The 19,276-nt window shown below is 44.0% G+C and overlaps 1 protein-coding gene across 9 annotated transcripts in view; it reads right to left on the bottom strand.

Moving 5' to 3' along the window:
• Nucleotides 1–19,276, bottom strand: part of LOC145343840 (serine/threonine-protein kinase BRSK2) — an 894,349-nt gene that overhangs the window by 692,797 nt on the left and 182,276 nt on the right. The window contains exon 2 of one of the 9 annotated variants that reach the window (XM_080190260.1): nt 12,780–12,952. The exons of the other annotated variants lie outside the window; for them this stretch is intronic. The gene's annotated coding sequence lies outside the window, so the exon portion shown is untranslated. The remainder of the gene's footprint in view (nt 1–12,779; nt 12,953–19,276) is intronic. 9 annotated transcript variants of the gene reach the window in all.

Here is a 19,276-nt window from a genome sequence, read left to right as displayed (position 1 = left end):
CCTGAGTTCCTGGTTCTGTGTGGCAGCAGTACTGACCACTGTGCCACTGTGCTGGTCTATTAATGGATAGAGGTAAAAGTGACACAGAAATAGTTATTTTTTTCCAATTTCAAACATTAATATTTTTCTGAAGGTAAAATTAATTATTCAGGGCCAGAGAGGTTGTTTGAATTGTCACAGAGAATATTGTTTAACAATTCACTCACCCTTGAGTACATCAGTCCCATTTATTTCACTAGTTTAGCAATAAACATTTGAAAAGTACAGCAAGTTCACTCTGTACTTCAGTGTCAAGCCTATGAATGAGGACAACACACCTTCTGCAAGTGTGGGATATCATATCTCTGACAGCAATCTCTGTATTTTAAAGATTAAAGTTTATTTAGTAGTCACAAGTAGGCTTACATTAACACTGCAATTAAGTTATTGTCAAAATCTCCCAGTCACCACACTCCAGCGCCTGTTGGGGTATACTGAAGGAGAATTTAGCATGGCCAGTGCACCTAATCTTTCAGACTATGGGAGGAAACCGGAGCACCCGGAGGAACCACATGCAGACATGGAGAGAGCATGCTAACACCACACAGACCCAAGCCGGGAATCGAATGTTGGTCCTTGGTGCTGTGAGGCAGCAATGGTAGCCACTGTGCCACCCCAGCACCACTGTGCCACCCCTGTGGGACCCTGCTGCACATTTGTGGCTATCCAGTGAACTGAAAGTCATATCATCATTATTATTATGGCAAAATCTTGGTCATAATGTTGTGAGCAAACAATAAAATACATAGATTCCCAAAGGACAAATTACATATCAAACCACAAAAATCAGGTTGCTGGAATTATTTGACACTTGGCGGTTTAGCTTCATTTTAATTACAGGTTATCAGTGTATTATACACATCATAAGCAGGTGACATGTGTCTAAACTGTCCAAAAGGCCTTCACCCCGCTCTCGGTATTTACACAGTATGATAATATCCTCATGTCAATCTAATTTACGATTCAGCCATAGACCTTCCCCAGAGATCATTTTTTTCATGCAATGTTCAAAGTCGCCTAAAGTCTCAAGGCAGAGAAAGGCACAGTATTTGTACACAGCAGAAGGTGTGAACAAGAGCTTTGCAGCTGTAGTGAGCCCTGGGCCTGCCTGATAAAAGCTGACTCACTCCTATAACTTATTTCACCTGCAGCAGCATCAAGGAGGCTAACTGGAACTGTCCATCAAAACCGACAGGCCAGCATCATTCATTCTGACAGCTCGGACTCTCAGTGCTGGCGGAGAGAGAGATCAGGAAAAGGACACAAGAAGTGACAGGTCGTTGATGACATCATGCCTCAGAATGAACAATTTGTATTTTTAGTCATTCATAAATCAATAGTGACAGCACACAGGCTTGTTTACAGCAGCTACTCCTCCACCTTCACAGGTTTTCCCAAACAAAAATTTTGATTTCGCTTCTCATAAAGTGGTTTCGTAATGCAAGATCACAGATCCGCTCGCTGCCTTACTCACTCTCCTCATTTGAAAGACTAGTGTGTACAATATTGACTGGGGGCATGGGGCAGGAGGGAAGGAAAAACAGGATTCCATTCATTGAACAATTGTCACAATAACTCCAGTCTGTCTCTCCACCCTCAAAGACAGTTTTACTGTATTTTGCTGTACCCAACACACGCAGAAAGGAACCTCAGCCCTGCCTCTGTCCTGCAGGTTAAGCCCGTGCCAAAAACCTGCGTGTTTTAAGATCAGTAATCAACTGAAAACTCTTAAGTGGACCTACGATATATAGTCAAAGCTGTCTTTTAGTGCATCTCACTTACTTGTGGTCATTCTCTGCAATTCCATTCTTGCTGTATACAGCACATGACTTCAATTCTGTTCCTTCCATTAACACTCCATTAACAAAGATGCGTATGATAGGTTGATTGGCCATGGCAAATTGCTCCTTAGTGTCAGGAGGGATTAGCAGGGCAAATATGTGGGGCTGTCAGTGCAGGCTCAATGGGCCAAATGGCCTCCTTCTGCACTGTAGGCATTCTATGGTTCTATTCTATGACTCTCCATTATATAAAAATCAAGGCTTACAGTCTGCATTGATGCTGTCAGTATTATATGTCACTACAACGCCATTACCTTTCGTGTAATTCCCTGCTGTTTTTCTTTATATTTGATAATTGTTATCTTTTGTAAGCACTTTTCAGCAAGATGCAGCAACAGTTAATCTATCTCACTTGTAAAATGTGCATGGTAAATATTCATTCTGGTGGCAAATGATTGCCAACCCTCCAAGGTTGGCCTAGGAGTCACCAAATATTGAAAATCAATTTCCACTCTGGAAAAAAATCATTGCTACATAAAGAAAGATTGTTTTGTAATTTTCTTCGAACATTTCTCTTTAGCAGTTATACAAACATTGAAAGCAGGGGTTAAAAAAATACGCTGACAATCAAGCATTATCCAATTGAGTAATGTGCCTTGCAGCTTTCCAACTGGCATTTCACGAGGATGGGGCGGGGGGGTTGGCCGATTAATGACTGGAGCATGGGGGCTAGTCATGTGATGAAACCTCCAGGAATACGTTTAATCACGGTTGGCTACCCTACATGTGGGATAATGGGGCAGCACAGTGGCACAGTGGTTAGCACAACTGCCTCACAGCACCAGGGACCCGGGTTCATTCCTGGCTTGGGTCACTGTCTGTGTAGAGTCTGCACATTCTCCCCGTGTCTGAGTGGGTTTCCTCTGGGTGCTGCGATTTCCTCGCACAGTCCAAAGGATGTGCTGGTTCTGTTCAATGGCCATGCAAAATTCTCCCTCAGTGTACCCAAACAGTGTGACAACTAGGGGATTTTCACAGTAACTTCAGCGCAGTGTTAATGTAAGCCTACTTGTGACACTAATAAAATAAACTTCAAATTCTCAACATAATGGAAGTGACAGGATTAAAATAAAAATACTTCTAAAGTCACACGTCATAAAAGATGCTGTATAATTGCAAGTCTACCTTCTGTGTTGGGGTTCGAGTCTTGTGGGCACATTAGGAGGAATATGGCCTCAAATTACTGCTACAGAAATATGGAGGCTACTCTCAAAGAGATTAAGGGTTAAATTATGATGTCCAGAGCTTAGCACAGATCCTTTACCATCATGTATAACACAATATATTGTGTGTAGAACATTCACATAGATTGTAGTCACCATATCAGGCTTGCTGTTCAAACTGAATCAAATACCAACAATCACAGTGTTAGTGCCTCTATTGCTTCCTCAGGGCTCCACAGTAAATTAGAAAAGCTGGGGGAGGGGAAGATGAGGAAAGAACAGTGTATTGTGCCAAAATGTGGATCGAATGTAATTTAGCCAGAGTGCCTACTAAACAGAATTGAACACAAGAAACCAAAACCAATCTTTTTCACCTGAAATAGGTTAGAAAGGATTATACTATCAAAATAAAGAGTACAATAGCAGATTTTAATCCTATGTTAACACGCACAGAAAATTTTGAAGTTAATTCTTTACTTGAGATCATGAATTATTCAACACTGGACCAGATGGAAAAATGCTCAGGCTGTTAGGGGCCAGCTCAGCTTCAAGTCCCGCCAGGCCTCACTTTAATTGGCTGGACTTCTCCTTTCACTTTTGGATTGCTGCTCCTTTACTGCTGTCGTATACAGAACACGGGAGAACTAATCAAGTGGCCTTCACACCTCTTTGGAATTCACAGAAATGCTAAATAAGAATAAGAAACTATTGCATTTGAAAAGCATTTCCAATTTTATGAATTAGGTCTCAAGATTCTTGAGGAGAGTTATAATTTTGTTTTAGTTGTTCACAAGATTGGGTGCATGTTGCTGCCTAGGCCAGTGTCTATTGCCCATTCTTAATTGTCCGCAAGTTGGTGGTGGCTAGATGCCTTCCTGAACCGCAGTCTACATGGTGTAGGTACAACACAATGCTGTTGGGGAGGAGTTCCAGGATTCTGATCCAGTGACAAAGAAAGAAGACTTCTATAGTTCCATGTCAGCATGGTGTATGGCTTGGAGGTGAACTCACAGATGGTGGTTTTCCTAGGTATGTGCTGCCCTTGTCTTTTGAGGTGGTTGTGGTCATGGGCTTTGAAGATGCTGTTGAACGAATCTGGTGCCAATATCATTATTTTCCACCAGCCCTCTTTGCAACAGGGTCATTTTTAATTTTTTTTTAAGAAAAGCAGTTCCTATTTTGACCTCCAGGTCATGATGCTGGCCTGGAAACCCCAATGAATTAGATTTCCACTAACCAAAGTAATAGTACTTCTGCAAAATCTCTTTGAGGACACAAAAAGCCTGACAGTCCCCATCTAATGCTAATGGGTTTGTCAAAAGCTGGTCTGACAAAAGGTCATGCTGGATGCCCCAACAATTCAATAGGGCCCTGTCAAAATCTTCAGTTCTAACTTCCAACCCAAAGAGACTAAAACTAGAGGCGATGGAGGGTCTGTTATTTTTCTTCCAGCTAGTTGTGGACTGAACAGAAATATAATGATATTTTATTCCATCCCTCCTACCATCTTATCCACCCATTCTCTCCTGAAAATTGTGAAGTTGTGCTTGATGGCCCTTCAGGCTGTTGCCCCAGATAGATTGCCTCCATGTAAAACAGGTTGAAGTGGAGTGCTTGCACATAACTGTAGGTGGTATCCCAATTAGACCCAATCCAGCCCTCAGACAATTTACACATACACATGCACGCATGCAGCAAATCCATAAAATGCAGCACAAAATGAGGGAAGCTTGGGCATTATTATGTACGGCTTAGTATCTTCTGTGACAATCTCTTATATCACACCTTGCCCATGAAGTAATTGGAGGAACCATCAATATTAGAAGTATATATATAAAATATGTTACATATAAAAGCTTTAAAAATGTAAACTAGCATTTAAGACACTTAACAAAATTGCTGCTGTAGGCAGTAAAGGAACTGCCTTTCCATTCTGATTGCTGGCACGGCAGTCACTAGAGGTCAATGTAATTCATGGCACACAACGTGTTTGAGACATTTCTGAGAGAAATTATAAAGACATTATATAAACCCAAGTCCTGCTTCTTTATTTTTCCATTTCTACAGATCCATTTATTACAACTGGCAAGCCCTCTGTTTTTAACATTGCTATTTCAATAGAACTCATCTAATTTCCAATCTGTGTCACAGCAGTGAAACATCAGGAGATCTTTCATTGCTTGTTCTGCAGAGGAACAACCCGGAACACTGCCTTTCTCTTCTCGTCTTTTCTTTGCCGAAGTATATCTTCTCTAAATTGCACTGTAAATTGTGCAGCAGTGTGAATAAAGCTGCTACGTTACCACCAGGGTTGCAGAACAAATCACAGGGGAATGGATTTGTGAAGATGAGCCAGTATTTGAGAATTGGACACATTACCACCCCAAGAAATGTGCATTTGTATGGAATACACATCTCATTGTCTCCATTTTTCAACAAAACAAGTAATGGTTGCTACATGGGAAAATGACCTGCATCTCTGTTTGCTTATAGATTGTACATCTGAAACATACTATTTTGTGTTGATTATTCGGGGTAAAATTGTGTGCATGGGGCTCCTGCAATTGAAAAGATTACAAATGAAATTGAGATTTATTTTCCAATTGAAAAACATTTGAAACATTGCGCTGGGTGGGATGGTAGTGAGACAGTGGTGCTGGATGGGGGGTGGGGGGCAGTGAGACAGTGAGACTGGATGGTGGGGGGGAAGTGAGACAGTGGCACTGGGTGGGATGGCAGTGAGACAGTGGTGCTGGACAGGGGGGGGGAGCGGGGGGGGGACAGTGAGACAGGATGAGGGGGCAGTGAGACAGTGGCGCTGGGTGGGGTGGCAGAGAGACAGTGTGACTGAATGGGATGGCAGTGATACAGTGATGCTGAGTGGGGTGGCAGTGAGACATTGGCACTGGGTGGGATGGCAGTGAGACAGTGGCACTGGGTGAGATGGCAGAGAGTCAGTGAGACTGGGTGAGATGGCAGAGAGTCAGTGAGACTGGGTGAGATGGCAGTGAAACAGGGTGGGATGGCAGTGAGACAGTGGTGCTGGGTGGGGGGTCAGTAAGGCAGTGAGACTGGGCGGGGGTGGGTCATTGAGGCAGTGGCACTGGGTGGAGGTGTGGTGGGGCAGTAAGACAGTGGCACTGGGTGTGGTGGCAGTGAGAGAGTGGGGCTGGGGTGGCAGTGAGACAGTGACACTGGGTGGGGTGGCAGAGAGACAGTGGCACTGGGTGGGGTGGCAGTGAGACAGTGACACTGGGTGGGGTGGCAGTGAGACAGTGACACTGGGTGGGGTGGCAGTGAGACAGTGGGGCTGGGTGGGATGGCAGGGAGACAGTGACACTGGGTGGGATGGCAGTGGGACAGTGACACTGGGTGGGATGGCAGTGAGACAGTGACACTGGGTGGGATGGCAGTGAGACAGTGACACTGGGTGGGATGGCAGTGAGACAGTGACACTGGGTGGGGTGGCAGTGGGACAGTGACACTGGGTGGGATGGCAGTGAGACAGTGACACTGGGTGGGATGGCAGTGAGACAGTGACACTGGGTGGGATGGCAGTGGGACAGTGGGGCTGGGTGGGATGGCAGGGAGACAGTGACACTGGGTGGGGTGGCAGTGGGACAGTGGGGCTGGGTGGGATGGCAGTGGGACAGTGGGGCTGGGTGGGATGGCAGGGAGACAGTGACACTGGGTGAGATGGCAGGGAGACAGTGACACTGGGTGGGATGGCAGTGGGACAGTGACACTGGGTGGGATGGCAGTGGGACAGTGACACTGGGTGGGGTGGCAGTGGGACAGTGGGGCTGGGTGGGATGGTAGGGAGACAGTGACACTGGGTGGGATGGCAGTGGGACAGTGACACTGGGTGGGATGGCAGTGGGACAGTGACACTGGGTGGGATGGCAGTGGGACAGTGACACTGGGTGGGATGGCAGTGGGACAGTGACACTGGGTGGGATGGCAGTGGGACAGTGACACTGGGTGGGATGGCAGTGGGACAGTGACACTGGGTGGGATGGCAGTGGGACAGCGACACTGGGTGGGATGGCAGTGGGACAGCGACACTGGGTGGGATGGCAGTGGGACAGCGACACTGGGTGAGAGGGCAGGGAGACAGCGACACTGGGTGGGGTGGCAGAGAGACAGTGGCACTGGGTGGGATGGCAGGGAGACAGTGGCACTGGGTGGGATGGCAGGGAGACAGTGGCACTGGGTGGGATGGCAGTGGGACAGTGACACTGGGTGGGATGGCAGTGGGACAGTGACACTGGGTGGGATGGCAGTGGGACAGTGACACTGGGTGGGATGGCAGTGGGACAGCGACACTGGGTGGGATGGCAGTGGGACAGCGACACTGGGTGAGAGGGCAGGGAGACAGCGACACTGGGTGGGGTGGCAGAGAGACAGTGGCACTGGGTGGGATGGCAGGGAGACAGTGGCACTGGGTGGGATGGCAGGGAGACAGTGGCACTGGGTGGGATGGCAGGGAGACAGTGGCACTGGGTGGGATGGCAGGGAGACAGTGGCACTGGGTGGGATGGCAGGGAGACAGTGGCACTGGGTGGGATGGCAGGGAGACAGTGGCACTGGGTGGGATGGCAGGGAGACAGTGGCACTGGGTGGGATGGCAGGGAGACAGTGGCACTGGGTGGGATGGCAGGGAGACAGTGGCACTGGGTGGGATGGCAGTGGGACAGTGGGGCTGAGTGGGGGGCAGTGGGACAGTGGGGCTGAGTGGGGGGCAGTGGGACAGTGGGGCTGAGTGGGGGGCAGTGGGACAGTGGGGCTGAGTGGGGGGCAGTGGGACACTGGGCTACCTTTCACACTTCACTGGACTGCAACAAATGATTCTCCCCTCCCCTTCCCCAAGCCCCTTGGAGCACCAGTGCAGCACAGCAGTAGGATTTAGGAGCATGCTGCAATGTTCAGTGAACTCAGACATTGAACCTTAGAATGGCCAAAGCTTCACACTGGTCAATTACAAACCAACCACCTTAAAAAGATCCATCCTCTCAGCTGCCTTAACTAGCAGAAAGTGAGATTCCTGTCTCTCGGAGGGAAGCTACCCCTCCAGAGCTACCAACCAATCTGATTGGTCTTTAGCTCTCCTAGCACCACCAGAACACATTAATGAGCAGTTCTGGAACTGCACGTGGATCCCGGGGAAAAGAGCAATGACTTGGGTTAAGTGCAAACTTTAGAGTGATAATGGATAGACACTCCAGGGAAGGCGGAGGGGTGCAGGGAATTGGGTTTGGAGAGCCGGAGGGGGGCGGGGGTGGGGGCACAAAGGCAGTATCCCTTTACGAGGGTTCCTTCCTTCCCATTTTTTCACCTCAGATGGTAAAAAAGGTGGGCTTCCTACTCTTACCTGCTCACACCACCTACATTTTGGTGGGGACCGCATAATATTCGGGTCAATTGGCTTATTAACGAGCTCAACTGTCTTTCAATAATTCTTTTAAATTGACAACAGGCTGCCAATTACAGTGCCTACCCACCTATCACATTATGGGGACAGGGTAACGGGTGAGTGTCAAGGTGGTGGACTAGCCATTTCCGTGTCCCACTCCTGCCAAAAACACACCTGGCAAGGCTGTAAAACCCAGCCCCACTGGAATTGGAGGCAGAGCGTTGCAGACAATAAGGGGAACTAATTATTGGAGTACATCAGGGACCACAGTTCAGAAACTTACAGTCACAAATTGAACTTAAATCTTCAATGCAAATTTGTTAAATCGAGGGAGGGTAATAGAGAAGACAGTTGAATGTACAGTGGCACAGTGATTAGCACTGCTGCCTCACAGCGCCAGGGACCCCGGTTCAATTCCTGCTTCAGGTGACTGTCTGTGTGGAGTTTGCACATTCTCCCTATGTCTGCGTGGGTTTCTTCCATATGCTCTGGTTTCCTCCCACTGTCCGAAGGTGTGCAGGTTAGGTTGACTGGCCCTACTTAATTGCCCCTTTGCGTCAGGGAGACTAACAGAGTAAATATGTGGGATTACAGGGATAAGGATCTGAATGGGATTGTTGTCAGTGCAGGTGCGATGGGCTGAATGGTCTCTTTCTGTACTGTAGAGATCCTATGATTCTATGAATGGGAGGAGGCAGCCATGGACTTGCATTATGAATTGGATGAAACATGCAAATTGCTAATCAGTGACGGATTAAGTGTAATATTGATAAAAGGAAAATGAATGTCATGCATACTGCATGAATGAAATCACCAAGGCTGAAGTTCAGAGATCCAGAAATGTCAGAACACTTACAGCTCATCATATCGAATGGCAGCAAGAAACAACTACATTGAGTATATATTTTGGACTCAATTTCTTTGTACAACAAGAGGAATCCTGTTAATACTCAGCAGATCAGGCAGCATCTGTGATGAGAGAAACTGAAGTAAGATTTCAGGTCGACGAGGTTTCATCAGAACTTGCACTTGTTTACATCTTGTTGGAGAGAAAATTGGCACCAAAGCTAAATGCTCGTTACTCCTGCATAGTTAGTATTCAGCTCGAAAGACGACATCACTGCAGAATCAATGGCTTTAGTATTCAATTGAATAGACGGAGCATTCTTCCCAAGCAAACAAAATTCATTTATGCGTCATGGCTTATGAAGCCGATTGTGTGTTTATTCCACTTTTCGCCCAAGTGCAGATGATGAGGAGGCCACGACATATCCAGAAAACCACTCACAGCAACAAGGGTTTCTGTTGAATTCCTGGCCCTGCTACATTATCAGAAGCTGGGTGGAAATCAGCAAAAATCCATTTGGGACAGATGTCAGGAAGTTCTTCACACAAAGGGCAATCAACAAAGTAGATTAAATGGGAGGGAAAACTCGGAGAATATTAAAATAAAACACAGCTGGAGGCTGTGACAATGTACATTTTTGGCTGGATGAGTTGGTCTGGATGCCCTTCCTATGAAACCTGTTATCTTGTGAATATTGATGAGATAACGCTATCAGTGGCAGCTCTGCAGTACAAAATATTGCCGACGCTTGGAAATCAGATAGAAACTGAAAATGCTGGAAAAACCCTGCAGCTCAAGCGCTATCTATGGACGCCGCAACAGAACTAATGTTTCAGGTCAATGACCTTTAGTCAGTCCTGGAAAAAGTTAGAGATGTGGCAGGTTTGAAATAAACACAGAGGCAGAGAAGAGAGGGCAAGGGGAAAACTAAAAGGGGAAGTTTCTATTAAAACAGATGATAGAAGAGATTAAATGACAAAAGGGATAATGATGCAAGACAAAATTTGACAGGAATAGGGCAAGTTAAAAAAAAGGTCTCAAGAAGGTGTGGCAGAATTATCACCAAGAACTTGCCTCTGAAGGAAAACGGTTGCAGAGGTGATGGTCTAAAATTGTAGAACCCAGTGTCAAGTCTGGATTCCTGCAAGTTCCCAATCTAAAAATGAGATGCTGTTGCTCCAGCTTACTCAAAAGTACAATGGAACAAGAAGACTAGTATCTCAGGCTTGTGTCTGGGGACTGAATAGGGGTGATAAGATTACCAAACCTTTCGTTTGGTGTCCCAAGTGTAGAGGAGAATACATTATCAGCAGTGAATAAGGTGTATTGAAAAGGAGTAAATCGCTATTTGACCTGGAAGGAACATTTGGGGCTCTGAACAATGAAGGAGGAAGTAAAAAGGCAGGTGTTGCAACCTCCGTGCACGCACAGAAAGTTGCTGAGGGAAGGGGGAGGGTGAGTTGGGTGATTGAGAATTGGGACAGGCTGTCACAGAAGGAGATACCTTTAGAATACTAAAAGTGAGATGAGGGGAAGATGTCTTTGATGATGACATCACATCAGTGATGACAGATGGTGATATGCTGAATTTGGAGGCTGCTGGGCAAAAGATGAGAACAAGAGGAACCCTGTCATGGTTCTGGAAATCAGGAGAAAATGCCAAAGCAGAGATTAGCACTGCTGCTCGCAGCGCCCAGGGCCCAGGTTCGATTCCAGACTTGGGTCACTGTCTGTGTGGAGTTCGCATGGGTTTCCTCTGGGTGCTCTGGTTTCCTCCCACAGTTCCAAGATGTGTTGGTTAAGTGGATTGACTGTGATAAATGCACGGGGTTACGGGAATAGAGCTGGAAGGTAGACCTAGGTACGTTGCTCTTTTGGAAAATAAGTGCAGACTTGGTGGGCCAAATGGCTTCCTTCTGCACTGTAGGGAGTCGAGGTACAAGAAATGGAATTGACAGTCCTGAGGTCCCAGTCCATCACAACTGAGGGAAATCATCAGTTGAACACAAAGGAAGATATGGAACAAGCATTCGTACGGAAGATTGTATTGTCAGAACAAACATGACTGAGGTGGAGATGCTTTCTGATTACCTGTCATTTTACTTCTCTGTCCTCCTCCCATTCTGTCCTTAGCCTCCTACCTTGAGCTTTCTACCCAAGGACAGGACCTCACTTGGGCATTTTACAGCCTTCCAGCCTCATCATGGAATTTCAAAAAACATCACCCCTGTTTCCCCCCCATAGGTGCTGCCTGATTTGTTGAACATTCCAACATTTTCTGTTTTATTAATGTTTTCCTAGTGCTTGGGAAGACACAACACAAGATAGTTTATTCCAGGTATGGATGCGAGTCAGAGTGGTATGGCAGACCTGGTAGAAATGTAGCAGTCAATGTAATGACAATACATGGATGGCCCCACTGTCTCTCCTGCCTGGGCCAAGGTATAAAAGCGGTCGATGAGAGCTCCAGGAAACTGGATTCAGAAACAATCTGAAAACATGGATTGGTAAACTGGAAAATGCTGGGGGTAAGATGTTTGATCACAGAATGCAGTCACAACAGAATACCAATGTCAAAAAGCTGAAATTAAATCGGATTTAATTCTCATTGGTTTAACAAATAGAAGAATTGCCTTTTTAAGTTATTTGTTATAGCTAAACCACAGGATAACAAAATACTTTAAATCTTCTTTCTATAATGCTAATTTACACACAACGTCTGTTAATATAAACCTAGAAGTTCAATAATATAAGCTTAGAAGTTCAATAGTACCTCTTGTTACTCCATGTATTTTACTAAGTACATCTTTAACTTCTCATAATCTTCTATACTTTAGAGAATGTAAAATAAACACTCTCACCAGACCATGACTTAATAACAAAAAAGGACATTCGCATGGGAGGAAAGTATCATTTCCATTTCTACAGGTTCACTTTTGTTTGTGGCATTGCTCACTTTTCTCTCTTGTGGTTGCTGAGGATTTTTAATTTAACCCTTTGCTTTTAACAAGCAATTCCAATATCTGCCGCCGCACAAGAAACAGTTTGCAGAATTAAACCATGAGTATGGCTTGAAATCAGCAGGCAGGAAGCACTTCAATGCTGCTGCAATATTGAAAGTGTTCCATGCTAGCTGTTATGGATCTGTGCCAACACTGCAGTACCAATGGTTTAAAGAGTGCTGGTCAGTCCAAAGGACAAAATGAAATGCGTGTCCAGACCATGGAAGTGGCTTGTGCCACCATCCCTCTGCCCACCTTTCATCTGCAGAAATGCTGCAGATTAAAGGTCGATGGATCAGTATGCTCAGCAGATGACTCAGCAGGCATCAGGAGTCAGTTGAAATAGAGCACTTTGCATGTTTGATTTGTCTTACACAAATAGTTTCAAACTCTTCCCAATGAGGTGCTCTGGAAAAGTGAAGAAAATTGCTGCATACAATATAACAACAAGCAGTCAATTGGCAGGCTTCTCACATGTTGGAATCTGTCACCCATCTCTTCCTCCATACAGACATTAAATAAAGTTTCTGGGGTCCAATCTTGGGCAGGATGGCTCCCTCAGAACTGAGCTTGCAAGCATCGGTTGGAGTTGTCTAATAGAGTTTTTCCTCTTCTTTCTTCAGTGTTGCCGCTCCTCAGATCTTTTCCTTTCACGTGGTGATATTGAAAGAGGGCAGAGAGAAAGAGAAAGGGTAATGTGAATGCAACTACAAGATGGCAGGTGGCTAAATGCCCTTCTGCTTGAAGATACCAATTCCATCATTTCAGCTTCATTCTGCAACACATCAATCGAAATACAACGTAGGAATTGTGCATCAGAGTTAAATCCAGCCTTATACTAAGTGTTACAATGCTGCCATTTTCAGACACAGGGGTTGTAATTGTTGAGAAATATTTCAGTACAAATCAAGTTTAGTTTGACACATCCTGATAACAAAAGAGGGAAAAGTCTTGGAAGCAAGAGGAGTTACTCTCAGTGAAACCACTTTTACCCTCTCTAAAGCAGCAATGAATTGTGAGGTAAACTGTGATCTGTGGAAAAATGGAAGTATAATTGTTCCATAGGGCAAGCGAAAGTAATTTGGAGAATTGACCATAAACATATGCTAATCCATATTTTCTCATTAGCTTCACAATAATCCTTTTGATGCACAAATCTCAATGTGTTAATATTTTACAATTATGACGTTTATAAGGTTGTTATGTTGTGTCTTTCATTTAAGGTAAAATGAAGAGAGCCATGTGACCTGTTCTGCCTGACAGCAAACATGGTGGTTTCATTGGTAGAGTTTAAAGAGGGCCCAGACTGCTTTATTAGGAAGTTGATAAATGCTTAAACTTGAAGACAATGCAGCAACTGTATGCTAACAGTGGATAGACTGTGAATCTCCAAAATCCCAGAAAAGAGTTGAGAATGCTGATTTATAAACAGTTGTACTTTTAACTGTCAATTTGCTTCCAAGATAAGAGAGGGCTGGGGTTTCAAGAACAGCTAATCAACATTTCTACCTGAATACAAGGCCCATATGGTTCACATTACCATGGAGATGGGCTTTGAGAGGGAAGGTCTAAGGAACAGATGAAAACTCACAGACAAGATTAGCCTGCTAGGCTCCAGAAGAGGGAAAATTGAAATAGGCAGCAAGGTGATGTTGTGTTTTACTGCAGGAAGTGAGTGAGACTCCATGTTCAGATTGAAAAGATCAAATTCATGGAGTTAAAATGAGGCTAGAAGATTCACCTAGCATGTGTTTGAGGAAAAATATTTGGGGGAAAAAACCTCATGATGAAAGACAGTTTTGAGATTAAAAATTACCAAACTGTGAAAGGGAAAGTACAAAAATAAACGCAGATCCTAAGAAACACCTTGGCCTGATTCCGAGAGAATTGAACACCTTCTTGAAGGATAGTGTAAAATATATTGGTGGTGTGTGTTTTGGTTATACTAAAAGAAAAAGGAGAATGTTGTGTTTTGTGCTTTAAAGTATAAACTGATACAAAGTTAGTGTTGAGTCAATTGTGCTTTTAGTCTTTTGTTACAGCAAATGTTTTAAAATGTGAAATCCTGTCATATCATCCTTTCAGCTATTAATTGGAAGTCAAAGATATCGATCTCTACAGAGATCATCGCAATTAAAATTGACAGCCTGATGCACCTGACATTTCCATTTCTGGATGTGTTCTTATTTTTACATGAAGTCCAACTCTGCTGGTAAACGTCACAGAACTATGAATATTTGATAAAATGCAGCGAGGCCACAAAGCTGTAATTGCTTTCACAACCAATTTAACATATGGTCAGACCGGATACGAGTGACGTTAGTTATAATGGGTAGGAGTGGCTATGATCTGGTTTATATCCCAGTAATTCTGGGTTATACGGTCAACATCCAACAGCTGCAATTTGGTCATTGATCTCTGATATAATGTCAGTCCAATATCTTAATAATGTGGATCTCGCCATAAATATATACTTCAGGTACTTCAGAAGGTGGAAACAATCTGATTGGGATGACAGAAACTTGGTCTACCCAAGGAATGGAGGCTGTATCCTCTTACAGGTCTATAAAAATAAGCACAGTGTGGTGCCACAGATAAAAGTAAATAGTTGGACTTCAGCCTGTCTAAGCATTGGCAAAAGTTAAACATAAAAATACATTTTAAAAACCTTAGTCAGGACCACAGGAAATTACATTATAGCAGAACAGAATTAACAAGCACTGGAGACTTAGATTTCAGAGTCCCTTAAGTGTATTTTAAACCATTTTATTGGGATACAAGTACTTCTTTATTTAGCGATTTTAGTCAAGCACATAACCAGTCACAGGATCAGAAAGCAAAATTGCAACTTGTATTTCTATATAGCAGTGCCTTCAACAGAATAAAACACAAGAGGCATCATTTCAGGTAACATGACATCAAGTCACATCAGGAGGTTTTTGAGTAAATAACCAAAGTTTGGTCAAAAGAGGCAGTTTTCAAGGTGTGTTTTGAAAGAGGAAAGCCAGGTAGCAATGTAGGGAGAGTTTTCCAGAGGTTATGACCTTGATATTATCAAAAACGTATCAGTTGCAACATTCACACTGGTGACACCAGTGTTACCTTGCCACCGCCTCTTTTGATTCAGTCTCTAAATTGGCAGACTGCTTGTCCGCTTATACTGATCTCCAACTAAACCCATTGCCTTCAGTCCTCACCACAAACTCCATCCCCGATCTACTGATTCCATCCTTCCCCCAGCAACTATCTACGGCTAAACCAGGCTGTTCACCACCTTGTTATAATACTTGATCTCGAGGTGAACTTGACCCCAAGACAAACTTGCAACGCATATGCACATTATTACCACGCTCTGTAACATCATCCAACTCCATCCCACCTCAGCTGACATGATGCTGCAACCCTCATTCTAGTCTTTGTGACATCTCTGTAACTTGCCAATTCCAATACATTAATTGCTGGCCTCCCATCTTCACAATCCATAAATTTGAGGTCATCCAAAACTCTGCTGCTCATGTCTAACTGACACCAAGTCCTGTACACTCATCACCTCGCTGTTCACTCATCTACCTCTGGCTTTTCTTTCAACAAAGGCTCATGTTTAAAATTCTCATCCTTGTTTCCAAGTCCCACCATGGCTTCGCCCCTTCTTATCTCTAATCTCCTCCAACCCCATTACCCCCAGGAATATCAGCACTCCTCTAATTCTGATTTTTGTGCACTCCCAATCAACTTTGCTCCACCACTGGTGACTGCGCCTTCAGTTGCCTAAGTCCCTACACTCCGGAATTCCCCCCTTACACCTCTGTACCTTATTTTCCTCCTTTATGATATTTTTTAAAACATAGCCCTTGGACCAAGCTCCCTGTTATTTACCCTAACATCTCCTTATATGGCTTGCTGTCAAATTGCGCTTTGTGTAAAGCGTCCTGGGACATGATTAAGTACAAGTTGTTGTTGTAGTTCATCATCCAATCAGCAGTCTCTCATTAAAAATAAAAATTTCAAAGCAAAAAGATTGAAACCAGAGATGACACAAGAACTCTTGAGTTAACCAACACTTGTGATAGCTGAGTGAATAAAAGCCCCATAGCGTGGTGTGTAACCTAGCAAGGTACTTGGTCTACTCTATAGCTTGACAGAGACTAATGATACTCCTTCTATTGTGTGAGTCAGAGAGTACAGGAAAGGCACAGAGGCAAGGGAAGAAAACATTATTCGAAGTTAAGGGCAAAATCACTACAAAAACCATCAATATTCTATTGTTTCATTACAAGTTACTGTTCACCTTTTCAGCTTTTCTGAAGACTGACATTAGAATCTACCACAAAAAAAATTAACTGCATTTGTTTCCAGGTGGATGATGGCAAATCGAGTTGACATTAAGATTTCATGTCATTTAGGGTCCTTGTTTCCCAGCATCCTCACTGGCCCTCGCTGAAAAATGTAAGGGAATAACCAAGACACAAAATCTTGACCAAAAGTCCTACTCAACACTTAACTACACAGGGGCAATTTTCACCTTCACTGGTCCAAATGAAAATATTGGGCCAGTTACAAAACAAGCTCCACCTGAGCGATGAAGGTGAAAATTATATTCCTGGTTTTAGAAATTGTAAATATGTTAAAATAGTTTCCAAATACATTGAAAAATACAAACTTACAACCATCTAACATTACAAGAGAAACTGATCAAGTCCCTCCCTTTGAAACATCACTGATGGCATTCTTTAACATGCCCGGAAGCTGCAGACCTCTCTGTTCCACTGGTTAAACTCAGCGGAAAATATTATTGTCAGAAAAGCTGTTTTTGGTCCAAATTACCTTCAAATAATTCTATACATAAATAGTCAAATACTGCTTCTATCACGTGCATTATTTGGGGTTTTGTGATCGCTTTATTGTTTCAGTTCATCTTAAAGCAAATACAATTGCTGAATTGTGTTTTCTCTTACATTGTGCATGCATCGCCAGTTTGAGCTGTCATTGCTCTGATGTTAATGAAGGCAAATGCGTTAAAAAAAAGCACCCCAGTAAATGATTAGAATTGATCAAAGCACATATTCTGAAATTGCACGCAGAAGAGTTGAACAGAGTCCTACAGAAGCGGTTCTGAGTGCATCCATCATGCGAGCGACTCAGAAATGTCAAGTTGCCTGCCAAGCGCCTTTGCATAGATCTGTTCCACATCGGCAATGCTTAGGCTGTAACAATACTGTGCAGCAGAGCAGAACCCTCAGATAGATATAAAACAGGAGGAGAAAAAGACTTTCCTTCTCTCCCATCAAACTGAAAATAACCTAGGCTTATGATGAAAACTCAGAAGGCAATTAGTAACTCAACCAATATAGATGACAGTCCAGCTTCTGGCTAAATGAGCTGCTTTTTATTTTGAAAAAAGTTAACATTTTGCAACCTAATTAAAGGTAAAAAGGGGTCGAGAGACTTGTGGTACAGTTCAGCCATGATCTAGTTGAAGAGCAGAAATGGTTTGAGGGGCAGAATGGCCCACTGCTGTTCTGACAATCATTGAAAGGATTTTCTAACATTAATTTTTAAACTTAAAGTGCCCTCCCTGTCTCTCCCTCTCTAAAAGCAAAATGTCATGCTAAGACCCATTTTAATTGTCAGCAGTGCTCTGGTGCCCCACTCTTGGCCACTCTTCATGCGTCAAACCAGCGAATGATGGCAGGCAACTGCTGACTCAACATGCACAATTCCAATGGAGGCATCAGATAGCCATTAGGAATGGAAAATCGGAGTGATTTTCCCCCACTCCAAACAGGACTTGGCCCAGGAGTAAACAAACTAATGCCAGGATCCATTGCAGTAGATTAAATCTGAAAAGTCAATGTGCACCTCAGTCCACTCCAGAAAACCAGTGACTAGTAGCTGCATGTAGAAGATGAGCATCAGGATGGCACAGTGATTCGCACGGCTGCCTCACAGCACCAGAGACCCAGGTTCGATTCCAACCTTGGGTGACAGTGCGGAGTTTACATTGTCCCCATGACTGCGTAGGGCAGGGGAGAGGACCTGGTGAGATACCCAGGGTCAGAGATTCAGTCCAGACTTGATAGGCCGATTGGTCTCTTCTGCACTGTAGGGATCCTATGATATTCTTAAATTAGAACAGCTTGAAAAAGCTTTGAATGGCAGACCACAACCAAGGCATATTAGTGTAGACCAGCAGAGCACAGCAGCCTAGAAGTGGTTGTCTTTTGAGGGCAGGTTGAGTAGGCTGCATCTATACTCATTGGAGTTTAGGAAATGAGAGGGGAATTGAACTTATTGATATAAGCTTCAGCCGGGACTTGACCCTTTGTGGAGGAATCAAGAACTAGGAAGCACATTTTCAAAATAGGGGTATCCCACTTAAGATGGCGATAAGGAGGAATTCTTCACTATTGTCTTTTGTGTTTCAAATTCTTGAACGCAGAGAGCAGTGGAGGCAGATTCATTGAATACTTTCAAGGCCGAATTAGATTTTTGATTTACTAGGGAGTCAAAGGTTACTGGGGAGCAGGCAGGGAAGAATAGTTGAAGCCACAATCAGTTCAGTTGTAACCTTACTGGATGGAAGAACAGGCCCAATGGGATGAATGGCCTTCTTCTGTTCCTGTTTCTCGTGTTCTCGAGCACTATTGGCAGAAATCCAATGCAAGGAGAATGCCAACCAGTAGAAACAGCAACCAGGTAAAAATACAAAGTCTGAGCAATGTACAAAGGACTGAGCAATGTGTTCTCCTTTGTTGCTTTATGATAAAATTGCAGACTGAATTAAAATATACCTACTATTTAGGGCAGTCTTTAGATGTGTAGGAAAGGAGATTGCTGGATTGGTGTGAAGGATAACTATGGATGGAGTTGCAAAAGAGAAATATTTTCAGTAGAGGTAGCAGCCTAGAAGACACAATAAGTCAAGAGTATTGAAGCAATGTATGACTCACAAGCATTTCAGTAACGTAAGC

The sequence above is a fragment of the Carcharhinus amblyrhynchos genome, chromosome 6 (genome assembly GCF_965287045.1).
Source record: "Carcharhinus amblyrhynchos chromosome 6, sCarAmb.v2.hapA, whole genome shotgun sequence".
Classification (NCBI taxonomy): Eukaryota; Metazoa; Chordata; class Chondrichthyes; order Carcharhiniformes; family Carcharhinidae; genus Carcharhinus; species Carcharhinus amblyrhynchos.
The sequence above is the reverse complement of the archived record's forward strand: the minus strand, read 5'-3'. Positions and strand labels throughout refer to the sequence as shown.